This window comes from Anser cygnoides, chromosome 14, assembly GCF_040182565.1.
Source record: "Anser cygnoides isolate HZ-2024a breed goose chromosome 14, Taihu_goose_T2T_genome, whole genome shotgun sequence".
Taxonomy (NCBI): domain Eukaryota; kingdom Metazoa; phylum Chordata; class Aves; order Anseriformes; family Anatidae; genus Anser; species Anser cygnoides.
This window is the reverse complement of record NC_089886.1, coordinates 13,980,738-13,993,241: the sequence shown is the minus strand read 5'-3', so window position 1 is coordinate 13,993,241 and position 12,504 is coordinate 13,980,738. Positions and strand designations below refer to the sequence as shown.

The window sequence follows — 12,504 nt, the reverse complement described above, 5'->3', positions numbered from 1 at the left end:
TGCTGTCAGGCTGTGGATGGACAGAGAGTTAGGGCTTCGAGCTAGTTTGGTTTGGCTGTTGGTAATTAGGCACTTGAAAGGAAATTTGAAAACATAGTAATAAGAATTTCAACTCGGAAATGCTAAGATTCCACAGTCCTATAGCCACATCCCTGACCTGCCTTCACAGGGAACCTCCGCACGCACCCTTCTGCAGAACTGCTTGGCTTGATGAAGTCACACTGCTTCGGAAATTACATTTTTACAGGATGGCTACCACCCTCCTGCGCTATGCTGGGTGTCTGGTTGCCAGTGCTTTGGATCCCGGAAACATTAGGACTGCAGACTCAAAGACAAAGCCCTTTGTGAAAAGCACTATGATCTCTTAGAGCATTTCTACAAAGAAGACAGGATCTCGGCTCCCAGGATGTCCCACAAAATAATTTAATGTATTAGGCTGCCCAGCGTGTAGTGTTTCTGGCTTGGAATGATGGGTTTTGTTCGTTGTGTTAGGTTTGAACCTGACATTCAGAGGGTGAAAATAAGATGCACTGGCCTGCTTATCAGCCCCCACAGCAAATGCTAGTTTTTAAGCTTTCTTTAAAAAAATGCTTGACGAAATTTAACCTTTTCCTTTGTATTCCCAGCACAGCCAGTTCTCCTGAAATCAGTCAACAAATATGAAGAGAAACAGCTACTTTGGATGTCAGATCCAAAATGCATGCTGCTTGACATGTAAAGAAACCATTGTGAAATTAGGGTGGGTCAACATCAGTTCTGATGTGCAATGCTTGAATTGATCTAGGATCTTGCATGGAGCTGGGAACTGAGGAAGTGGAAAGTAAAACCCCTGAAGTCATCAAAAATAGATCAAATCAGAACAAAACCTGTAAATTCGTTTGTCCGGAGGATGAGAAGTTGGTTAGGTCATATTCCATGGTGGCTCTGAACCAGGACTGGATGTGCCGTCATGTCTCAGAGGTCTAATTTGAAGTTACTCTTTGATCTCCTCACGGTGTTTTATGTAAAGAAGCCATAGAGTCCATCCGGATCAGACCTTGAGAGCCTCAAGCCAGGTTTGGATCTGGACTCTGTGGGTTTGGCTCATTTCTAGGCTTAAGTGCGAATGCGTTTGGTGGTCTGATTCAAGTCTCCAGCAAACAGGTGAGTTGGCTTTGTTCAAAACCACTGCATAATTCTGTGTGATTGGCACCTTTCACTTAAAAGAAGCCTGAGCTGTGTTAGCCAGCAATGACTTAAATTGGCAAAGGCTTGGGGAGGTTTGTATAGCAGTTGGCTCTGTTCAAGGCTTATATTCTCTGATTTTCGTGAACCCGAACCCACACTGGAATAGGGAGCAAGAGAATAAACTCCCTACCAAGCATCCGACACTAAGAACAATGCCATTCTTCTTAAACAAACAAAAATCCATCTTAATGTGATAATCTTACAATAACCAATTATTTCAATGAACAAATGACACCAAGACAAGAAGTATCCCGGAGTCAGAGGCATGAACTTTTAGCTGTTAGGTCAACGGTAACATATCTTGTTTGAACAAGCCTGACAAAGATCTGCTGAGCAATATCCATTGGGGCCAACAGCGCTTGGCTGTCTGCACTGTGGTGGAGAGATAGACTTGGATAACAGTGTCACTCACTCCTCTGCTGACACCGGCCAAGCATAATGAAGCGTGGCCAAAGCCTTCTTCGGCCTGATGGCAAGAGTGAAATGCTGAAAAGACCTAAAAATGGCTGATACGGATGAATTAGAATGAAATGGTTGCCGTAACGATGATCTGAGACAGCACGTCCAGCGCTAAAGCCAACACGACCCCGTTCTAACCCCCTCCTTCCTCTCCAATGGCCTACATGCTGCATTTTCCTGTATGCTGCAAAAACTCAGGGAAGTACATCCAGCCCACAGCGGTGTCAAGGGATGTCTGCACCGCAGACTACAGCATAACACAGAGGTATCTGGATTAGCTGCAAAAGAGCTAATGTGAGTGCCTCTGGCCATGTAACTGCAGCCTCAGGATTTGCTTTGCATAACTGGTTCCTATTGTTGTTATTTATTACTGGTAACAGCAGTAGCACTGTAACAGACTCAAGGTAGACACTAAGACCAGGGACCTGCTGACATAAACACAGTATACACTTGCCCCCAAAACTTCTGCAGTAAGATCAGACACAGCAGGTGGAGATGGAGAGACAAAGAGGCTGGGCACAAAGAAACCAATGGAAGAGTTAAGTTAACTAAGTTAGTTCTCTTAGGAAATGCATGTTGCTATTAAATGCTAATATTAGCCAAAAATGAAGATAAAAGGCAGAAAAGAAAATTACTTTTTTTTTTTTTCCCTGTTTTGAGGGAGAGTTTTTCCTGGCTCTGATCTGAAAATGGAGAATGAAGGTTTCACTGGATGCATGAACCTAAACTATGATGAGGTGTTTTCCTGTGCTTAAAACCCAGCTTCAGCTTTTCAGGAGCAATTGCTATTTCAGTTGTCTCACAAACCTGACCCAGAGTGTATGACTTCTTGGCAGTAAAAGAGAGACCCAGGATATCACTTAGAACATCCAAATCCATTTTCAGAGAAAGATCAGATCACCAGGTCAGCATCGAATCTCTGGGAGTAGACTCTCTTCTGGGCTGTATTCTTCCTGCAAACCCACTAACAACAAATCTGTGCAAGGCAACAAATCATATTGTCCCCAGAAAGCTCTGTGTTGAACTGGGAAGTACAGATTCAGCCCTGGGAACATCTGGTTCACCCACAGACCAGCAGGTATCTTTTAAACCAGTTAAGAACATCACCTTCTCCATCATTAGAAAGAGATCAAAAAAAAGCAACAGAGTTTTTATTTTTTTTTGAGCTAATTGAGAAAATGTCACGCTATAACCGCCAGGGCCCAGCACAAGGGGGATGCAATGGCTAAGGATGACTCCTAGATTTAACTAAAGAAAAGGGATGCTGTGTGGCACAGCTCAATGATGGTAACATACTAGTGCAGATTAACACACTTCGCAGTTCCTAGGTATTGGTTTGGCACCATGAATGACCCAAGAAAGAAATCTTAGTGTGTTGTGCATGTGGAATGTATTCAGAAGCCAAAGGGAGCCACAAAAAATAGTCTGATACATCTCTATTTGTAACACTAGCTGATGGCAGTTTCCAGTCCTCTTTCTCCAAAGCATCTTAGAAAATAGCTTTTAAATTCATCAGATCTTGGACATGCAGCATGGGTAACGTTCCAGCAAGTAGCCGTTTATTTTATAAGGGGATTTAAATATTGTAAAACTGAATAAAATGCAGGTGTTTGCATTACAGACAAGCAAGCCTTGCCTAAACTCTACAAAGACGTGACTTCCAGATTAAAAGGGCTTTGCACACTTTGTGCTGCCTCAGTGGGGGGGGGTGGATTTTTGGATCAGGTAGTGCAGCACCTTCCTTGGGATGATGAGCTCCCCGATTCCAATCTCTGCTCTGTGCACGTCAGGGAAACGCATACAGCAGGACAGATGGCGGCCATATTTACATCTGCACAGTTCTGTAAACTTTGAAATTTGGCTGAGGGAGTGCAGCAGCCAGATTCCCCAAACCTGAACAATTGCCATCTAGTGTCTGCAGCTGCCATATATTCTGAAAAGGATGGACTTCAATGCTGGAAACCCAATATTAATGCTACTATTCAGAAGACCCAGCTCAGGCTGCTGTCAAGGGATTAACCAACACAGGAGCACAAAAACACATGAAAAATAGATCCACTGGTTTTCACAATGGATTTTGGTAGCAAGGAAAGAATTACAGCTGCCTCTTGGAAAGCTCCTCCAATGACCAAACCCAAACCTTCTGGCCCATACACAATCAACCTCCTCAAGAAGAGCGAGTATGTGGAAAACTTTACAACAAGGTTTAATGATGGTGAAACTCTACTGCTATCAGTGCTTTACTCCTGATTTACACCGGTAAAAGTGAACAGATAGCCAAGGTAATACTAGTTAATTATTAAATATATAATCAGTGTAACCATGCCCTCTAGAGGACTAAGCTTACCTTCATAGAGTCAAAACCAGCCCTTGGGTCTCTACGCTCTTACAATGTGGGGGAAATGCACTTTGGAGGTTCTCACTTTCCTTCCCCACCTGAATCTAGATGTGAATCACCACTTCCTCACTGGCACCACAACCTACAGTGGGTTGAACCAACCCCCCCAAATGGCACCGATGGCTGGGTTTTAAGGTTTGTACCCACTGGTGCCACTGCCAAACAGCTCATTGAGCTAATCCCCACCCAGACACTGAAGGACTGATCTGAGGTCCTACTCTGTACAAAACGGGAGGTCGCTTCCATAGATGTTTGACAGTTTTGCAAAGCTTGACCCAAATGAAAATGTTAGGTGTTAAAAAACAGCATTCATTTTCTTACCTTGTGCTTTCCACATCTTCCTTCCTTTCCTTTTTTCTGCATTTGCTGGCAACTTCCCCAACTTTGCTTGGTCAGTGCGGTTTACATTCCCCGTTGGCCTGAGCTGCAAAAATGAGAGTGAAATCAATCTATGTGCAGTTTGTTGGCCGTGGCTGGGATCACCCGAGTCTGCCAGGATGCTGGCAGCTGTGGCAGCTGCTAGCTGCACTCCTGGGTACTTGGTGCAGGCGGTGAAACCATCCGGAAGGAGCGGATAAATGCTCATGGAGCTGGGCTGTCTTGAGCCTGTACACCTATGCTGAGAAAGAAAATCCAGTAATGAACAGGGAAAGGGTCAAAGCTATGAGCTAAAAGGTGGAAACAAAAGGAAATTCTCCCTTACCTGCTTCAGTAGGTTTTTGCTGGTCCAGCTGCTCCACGGGGAACTCCAGATACTCCTTTAAAAGTCCTGCGCACCAGCCTGGGGACACTGGTCTGGGGTGGTGGCCTCCTTCCAAGCTCCTGACGGACAAGTCCACAAAAGGTAGGACACCCCATTGCTTTCAGTATTTTGACATCTTTTTCACAGCATCTTAGCTTGTGTCTCAAAATGAGACTGTTCTCCCAGTAAGAGAAGCATACACAAAGCACAGCGATATTCTAGTAGCTCTGGTGAGTAAACTCAAAATAGCTAGGATGTGGGATTTTCAGAGCCCGTATCATTAGCTTTGCTTTTTCATTGAAGCTGCTGGGATGTTACACACTGAAGGTAATACAGCTGTCAGATGTTGGTTTTGAAATACACACCATGGATATTTTCATTTGATTTTTTTGTTGTTTGTTTTGATTTTTTACTCCCACTTTCCTCTGTTTACTTTTCCCCTTTTCTCCCAGTATAAGAATACGTGTTTTTTCCCTTGGTTAATTCCACTCTGCTGACCTGGTTTCTTGCCTCCCTTTGGAAGCATTTGGGTGTCTCAGGAAGGGAGAGGATGAATCAGTGAACACGCAGCAGATCTGGGAATACCCCGACAGCCTGTGGGGAGCAGAGGATTGCAGAGCCTTCGGAAACTGCTCAGCAGTCAGGGGTGCTAACGTTTTCCTTTTCTCCTTAAATTCTCATTAGCAGACAGTATGGCTGCTTTGAGCTGACGCTGCCCTTGCTCTTAGATCAGAAAGACCTTTGTGGCGAGTTTAGAAGACAAAACTCTATATATTTTAGTGGCAAACAAAAATACATAACTTAGTGCAAATTCTCCAGCAGAAGGAAGGTTCTGGCCTATCAGAAATGGAAGGATTATTTGTTGGGAAGGCTGCACTAGCCCTAACAGATTGCTAAGCACAGAGGCTCTCAGGTTGTATTTCACTCGCAGGAACACCAAGTGCCTCCCCGTAGGATTGTGTCTCCGTGGCTCAGGGCTTGTTCCCAGTCTACCGGAGATGCTCCATCTGCTTCACTAGCGATAACCACACCTAGGAAACAGGCAGAGATTTATCGAGAGTTCAGTAACAGAACAACAGGCCACCTCTGTCATGTAAATTACTTAATACGACATTGAAAATTTGACACAGAAGTATTGGATAAATGTAGAGCAATGCAACGTGACGATCTAACCACTGAATTTTTAAACTAAAATTCAGACGTGACCTTTAAGCATTCTCCCTACCAAAAGTCTGGAGCAGTATTCTGTTGGACTTGTTATTCTTCCTTTTAAAACATCGTCTAGAAAATAGAGTGAACAAACTGCAATTTAGCAAAAACCGTTCCCCCGGCATTAAGCGTCCTGCATCTTGGCCCTGGGGCAGGGATGCACATCATTTTAAGCATTTTGAGTCATCCCATTGATTTCAGCCAGATTACTCATATGATCAGTGTAAGCACAGCCCGAAGTACCATGTGGGATCAGCCTTTCTTATTTCCGAGAAAAAAGAAGAGATGGTTCCTCCTCAGATTTACCAAAGCTCCCTCCATTAAAACAATGGCACGTGCCTGTACCTCAAGCATTTGAAAACTGGCTCATGAAAATGCATGTAGACTTATTGCAAACAAGTCATTTTTTTCACCTAGAATCAGCTGAATCTGAATCAAACGAATGGGTGTGTTGAAATGAAGACGGAAAAACAAGAGTGAGTTGCGTAAACTGATAATACTACCATTAGGATTGAGTAACATGTCAGACCTTTTTACAAAAGTGGCAAATATTTTTCGAATTCTGGATGTTTGATACAGTTACAAGGAAAGACATTCTGGTTTATAGCACAACTAAATCACATCATAAATGAAATTTAAAGGTAGTTAACAAAATAATCTTTATGTCAAATGGGTGAAATGTGGGTTTGCCATTTGAAAATGTCATTCTTTGGTTTTGTAGTGTCCCTTAAAGGCTAATCTAAAAGAAAATTAAATTAATCTCATGCTCACCACCTTTAAATTGCAGAAGTGAAAACCTTTCAGGACTTGCCAATTACTAAGGAAACTTCATAGCTGGATTATTCCCAAATTGCACACCCTTTATTTTAACCACTAAAGGCAAACACATGGTTTTGATGGGTCGTAAAAGAACAGGTTGCTTTTTCAGTACTGAAAGAAGCTGTAATTACTTCCCTTGTTCAGTGACTTCCTGATTTACTTAGGTTGTTATGAGTGATACTATTCTGCTAAGGTAATTGGAGCTGCCTGAGTGAAGCTGATGACCTGAGGGAATGACCAGTGGCTTTTGAGTCTAGGTGTCTTGCACCTAATAAGTAGAGTCCTGCTTCCCAGGAAAAGAGGACACTAAAACTTCCTTAAGTGCTCAGCATGTGTACTTTAAAGGCTTAAGTTTCACAGCCCAAGCAAATTATATCTCTGCATGATATTCAGAAAGCCACCTAAGTCAGTTCCAGATACAGATAAAATAGAGGTATTTTCTACAGACAAATGTAGGAAATACATCATCCAAGGAAGGTGAGCTTCAGATAGTTCTCTGAACAGTCAAATGCCAAAATACTAACACAAGGAGGTAACCAACAGTTCCTGAAATCAATTCTTGTCTACAATATAATATATAATAAAATATGGTAGCAACATGTTGCAGTGGGTTATGTTCTTCTATGAATTAACTATTTAAGAGTTAACTATTAAATTAAAAAAAAAATAAAAACTAATTCTATGAATTAACTATTTAAGTTACAAATGAGACCACAGAAGTTTTCAAGGGCTAGCACTGCCTTAAGGAGGGCACCAATTCTGAACCAGCCTTAGAGAAGACAGAGAAAGCTGCATGAAGTCAGGCACTTGAGGTGACTAGCCACCCCCTAAACAAACGAGACAGGCAGACATCCAATTTCTTAGCAGTGTTCCCCAGAAAAGGCATTTTTCTCAGCTTGCAAAGGGAGTGTCTAGGCTTAGCTGTAACTCCTTTGATTTTTTGCACATTTTTTCAGACATGTCTTATATTACCTTTCTATTCAGAAGTACAAACTTTGACTTGCTGCACATTGTCTGAAGGTGAGATACATGATTTAAATCTGTGGTTCTTGATTCAAAGATCCAAGATGTTTTGAAACTAGTGCTGGCTTGGCTCATTGTGCAATAGGCTAGTTGCAGAGTGGCTCCAAGTAAACTGATGGGAGGAGGTTAAATCAGAAAACTCTGAGCACAGAAGTCCTGTATCATGAATCATACAAAGCTTTTCTCTTCATGTCCCCTGTACAGTCTGGTGGATCCATCCAACGTATGCAATCTTGCAAGGGGTGTGGACATATAGAGGAGTTTCAGTGAGATAAACACAATTTATACCATTGTGTAAACGGAATTTACAGATCTTTATAGCTGTCTGTTACTCCAAGAACAAAAGCTGATGTACTTTTACTCCAGGGTAAAAGCATGCATGGGCAAATATTGAGGAGTAGCTGAGATGCTGACGGTTAACACCGAAGTTAATCTCATGGTGACTAAGCCATGTCCACAGATTCACAGTCTCTGCTAGAAGATAACGGATAAAGATGTGCAAAGACAGCCCAAACCTAGGTCTCTAACACACTCACCAGCGATGGACTGATGTCAAAACTCTGACCAGTAAAGAGTTCGGCTATGTCACTTCTTTCAAGTGGCAAGAATACGCTAACACTTAAAACTCCCCAAATCATACAGCATCTTAATTTCAAAAGTTATTGCAAGGGACATCTTGCCCCTTAATGCAAGAGTCTGCAGACAAGCGCATTTACAGCTAAGATTCTTCAGCACCTGCAGGCACCAACAGAAAGTCTGACATACGGTATCCAGATGTCCTGCACGGCTGGAAAAGGCATAGAAAGCTCAGCATCCTACAGCAGTCGCCATGGAGGGTGCTCCTTAGAGAGGCAGGTGGCCAGTTAATCTCTGCGAAGGCTCACTCCCCCATCTTCTCTTTCCTAAAGTTCAACTGAAAACCTATTTGAAGTATTAGAAAACCTGGCCACTTACGTAATGTTTCTTAACAGTATAAGCCTTCCTTGTGAAAAAGAACCAAATTACATTTCCAGTGGCTGGTATACAAATTGGACGCCACAGTAGCATTATGCAGCCTTTTACCTGAACCCCAGACCAAAATTAACGATTGAGGCGAGGTCTCATAATATAGGGAGTTGCAGGAGTCTTAGTTAACCTCATCAACTGAATAACATCATCATCAAGGACTTAAAGATGACCTGAAGAACAAATTATTTAAACACAGAATAGATTCGGAAACAGGGGAAACAGAGCTACTACTGATGGTATTGAAATAACATTTATGGAAGGTGGGAGTTAGAGCCAGAAACCTGAGCCTGAGCTTGGGAGGGCACACGTGCCTCCGAACACACGCAGTTGAATGGAAGGGAAATCTAGAAAAGTGATAATGCAGAGACAGGTAATAAATTATAGCTTGCAATGCTGTATGTCAGGAAAAAGAATCCTATCTATCAGTTGGAACAGACACTATTTCCTTCTGGCACCAAGTAAAAAGGCACGTCCAACACACCGTGCTGTGTTGCTCCGGACAGCCAGCACGGCCAGGAGCAGGACAACACCCAAAACCCAGTGTGAGCCAACAAGTGGGAGGTCAGTCCGTAGAGACAAGATGCCACCTGTTTTCTCGAGTGTTTTAAAACCAGCGATCTTCAACATCTCATGCAAGTCAGGCTCCCAGAGCATATTCTCATCAAGGCTCCCAGCCTGGCCGAGTTTCCCCTTCTCCCATGTCAATAGCTTCCTGAAACAGCAATTTCAGAACAGAATCTGCTGAGGACAGAAACATCAACCACATGTGAGTATTCTGAGATACCCACACTTTGTCACTGTGTCCTCTTCCCTTTTCCAAACCTCCCCAAATGAAAAGGCAATGACCTGCAGAATCCCTTGGGAGTTCACAAGTGAGGGAATGGATGCTCTCTGCTTCCCTGCCCATCTCCCCTCCAAAATGATCTGACATGCCCAGAAAGATGGGAGATGATGACTTAATGGCTTTGTTTACTCTTTTCCAATATGTCATAACAGGCAAGGAGATAACATTTGTTGAAAAGTAGATCTGTCGTAAAAATAAGCAACCAAAAGTACAAGTAAAACAGAACAGTCTTTACATCTTAACTTTCCAGATGTAGGTTTCTGAGTTCCCAGTTGGGTTGTTATTATTATTATTACTACTATTACTGTAATAATAGGATTCCCAGTCATGGAGCAGAACCAGCACACATATAGAGAAGTAAGAATGGAGACAAGAGGTGAGCAGAGCCAGCCGGGGGAGGAGACTTTGCTTGGCCTGCTTTCCTCTATGTGCTGAGCACTCATAACCACCGCGTCCACTGGGGAGGCTCAGCAGGGCAGGAACACTTCTGAGAGACCTCACCTAACAAACGGGGCTCCAAATCCTCTTCTATTCCAAGATTATGAAAGAATCAGCCATGGTAGTTAGAAAGGAGGAGGAGGAGGTTCAGGAGAAGTCTCAAACTTCTTTAAGTTAAGCCCGTCCCTCGACTGCTGGACCTTCAAAGATGGGTTGAAACTGCACAGACTGGAACCAGGCTCAGCTCCAACTTTGCCCCAAACCCTGGGTCAGTTTGGATTTAGGGATGTGGCCTTCATTGGTGAAGGAGAGGAGGGTGAGCTGCAAATTTTGAATCCAAATTCAACCTTTTCCGAACTTATGCAAGAATGCTCAGACCCATCTCTATTTGTCTTGGGTAGGGGATTTGCTGTGATGCTATCTGCAGTGGAACTTTCCATTAGCAACAACATGAGAGACAAAGAGCTCATGCTTTGACCTTTATAAAACTATTCCTTAACAAAATTTACTCAAGTAAAGAATCCACAATCCTCTTTGGTTTTACTCATTTAATTGATATGGGCATAAAATATTTTGCGTTGTTTTAATAATAGTTTGGTTTTCTGCTATTTAAAAAAAAAAAGTTCATTTCTCCGAACATATTTTTAGCAAAAATATTTTGCTTGAACTTTTTTCCTCTGCCTTCAAAGGCTGCTGCACAGTTCTGGGGTGCTAAATACTAAACTCACATTCTACCACTCCATCTCCTCCCATTTGGATGGTAATCACAGGATCTTGATGCCAAACTCTGGAAGATATTTTTTCCAGCAGCAGCATCTGGCTTCTTGGCAGACCCCGCGAGCAGTTGTGTTGGCAGCGGTGGGAGCTGCTTGAGTCTGTCATGTGTTTAGGCTGCTGCAGAGCTGTCTGAACCGCCTCGCTGCCTTAGACAGTATGTTCTCTCGACTTCCATTTAATTTTGATAAATTTGTGCTTTCTGTTGTCCCCCTGCTAATGCAACTCTGTAGATCCCGAAAGGAGCTATGAATAGTTTCTCTAACTGAGAATCGTGAGGGAGGTTTGTGGAGGACTTTTCAGCCCAGCAGACCCCAGCTCCTGCCCTGCAGCTGAGCGTTGCTCTGCAACCTCCGCAGCGGGATCATTTTGCACGCCGCCGAGCAGCAGCCACCTCGAGAAGGGATGGCGCGAGGCGCTGGACTCGCCGGAGACCTGCGGGGTTCAGGCTCCTGCCACATGCCAGGAACACTCTGACTAATACTCGTCACGAAAAGTCTCCAGCCTGCAAACTGAGTCATGCAACTCTGCAGAGAAGCCCCTTTCTGCTCCCCTGAGTACCTTAGGCTTTGGGTCCTGGGGAGGGCACACCAGGAGGGATGTGCTGCTCCGGCTTCACAGGCTGGCAGTGCAACGGCTTGGAACTTCATTTCCCCTAGGGCCAGGCTAAATGAAGACAGAAAAGAACAGATTTATTTCCTACAATGCAAGTATTTAAACTTAATGCCTGGTTCTGGAGAAAGATATATGCAAAAAAAAGAAAGCTTTGCTTAGCTATATAGTCCCTCGTTAAGCTTGAATTTCTCTCTCTTTGTTTCATCCACTGAAAAACCCACCAGGGTGCTCATACAGCTCCCCTGGCCATGGCTCAGTACAAGACTTTGCCCTCCTCTTCCCACTGCTGGAAATCACTGTTTCAGGAGACATGTTTCTTTGATAGGCACTTTTCTTCCTGAGGCACCACTTGGACTCAAAATCTCCCCCAGCATATTGCTGTGATTCAGAAGATCAGTATTTCTCAGTTAATGCATTTCAACACATATTCCAGAAGATTACCAGCCTTCCTTGCTTACCTCCAGAAATGTAGATGTCTCTTAGGTAAGATCCTGGCCATGACAACAAACAGAGATTGCTAAAGATGTCCCAAGAAGGAGAAAGAAGGCTGTCCTGGGCTGCAAGGGTGGGGGGTCAGGCCTCAGCCCCCACCTCCCCATTTCCTGACACTCGCAGTCCATCCAAAGCTACAAACTGATAAGCCTCATTTTATCTGAAAATAAGGAAATAACAACGTGTGGGGTTCGTTATGCCAGCTCTTGGCTAAGACTATAGCAGGATCTCTGAGAATCCCCAAGGATCTCCGAGGATCTAGCGGTCCGCACTCCGGGATGCCAACTGTTAGGACAGGAAGTGCAGAGGGCTGCATGCTGCTGAAATGGGACTGGAACTTGTAATTTAGATGTTCTTCCTTAAGGTTATGGCTTGTCGAAAGCATCCAAGTCCCCGCAATCTTCAGAAACATACTCCTTAATGTAGTTTAGAGGAAAGGCCTGAAGTCGGAGCAGG

General features: G+C 43.6%; 1 long non-coding RNA gene across 17 annotated transcripts in view; it reads right to left on the bottom strand.

Annotated features, from left to right (window-relative positions):
* LOC106034388 (uncharacterized) overlaps window positions 1–12,504 on the bottom strand; it is a 57,704-nt gene that overhangs the window by 33,601 nt on the left and 11,599 nt on the right. For 12 of the 17 annotated variants that reach the window (XR_001206000.3, XR_007163647.2, XR_001205996.3 and 9 more), the window contains 4 exons: window positions 12,015–12,208; window positions 11,503–11,607; window positions 4,788–5,857; window positions 4,406–4,508 (listed from right to left, as the gene is read on the bottom strand). This is a non-coding gene — a long non-coding RNA (uncharacterized lncRNA). The remainder of the gene's footprint in view (window positions 1–4,405; window positions 4,509–4,787; window positions 5,858–11,502; window positions 11,608–12,014; window positions 12,209–12,504) is intronic. The other 5 variants (XR_007163638.2, XR_007163645.2, XR_007163646.2 and 2 more) reach the window with 3 other exon arrangements.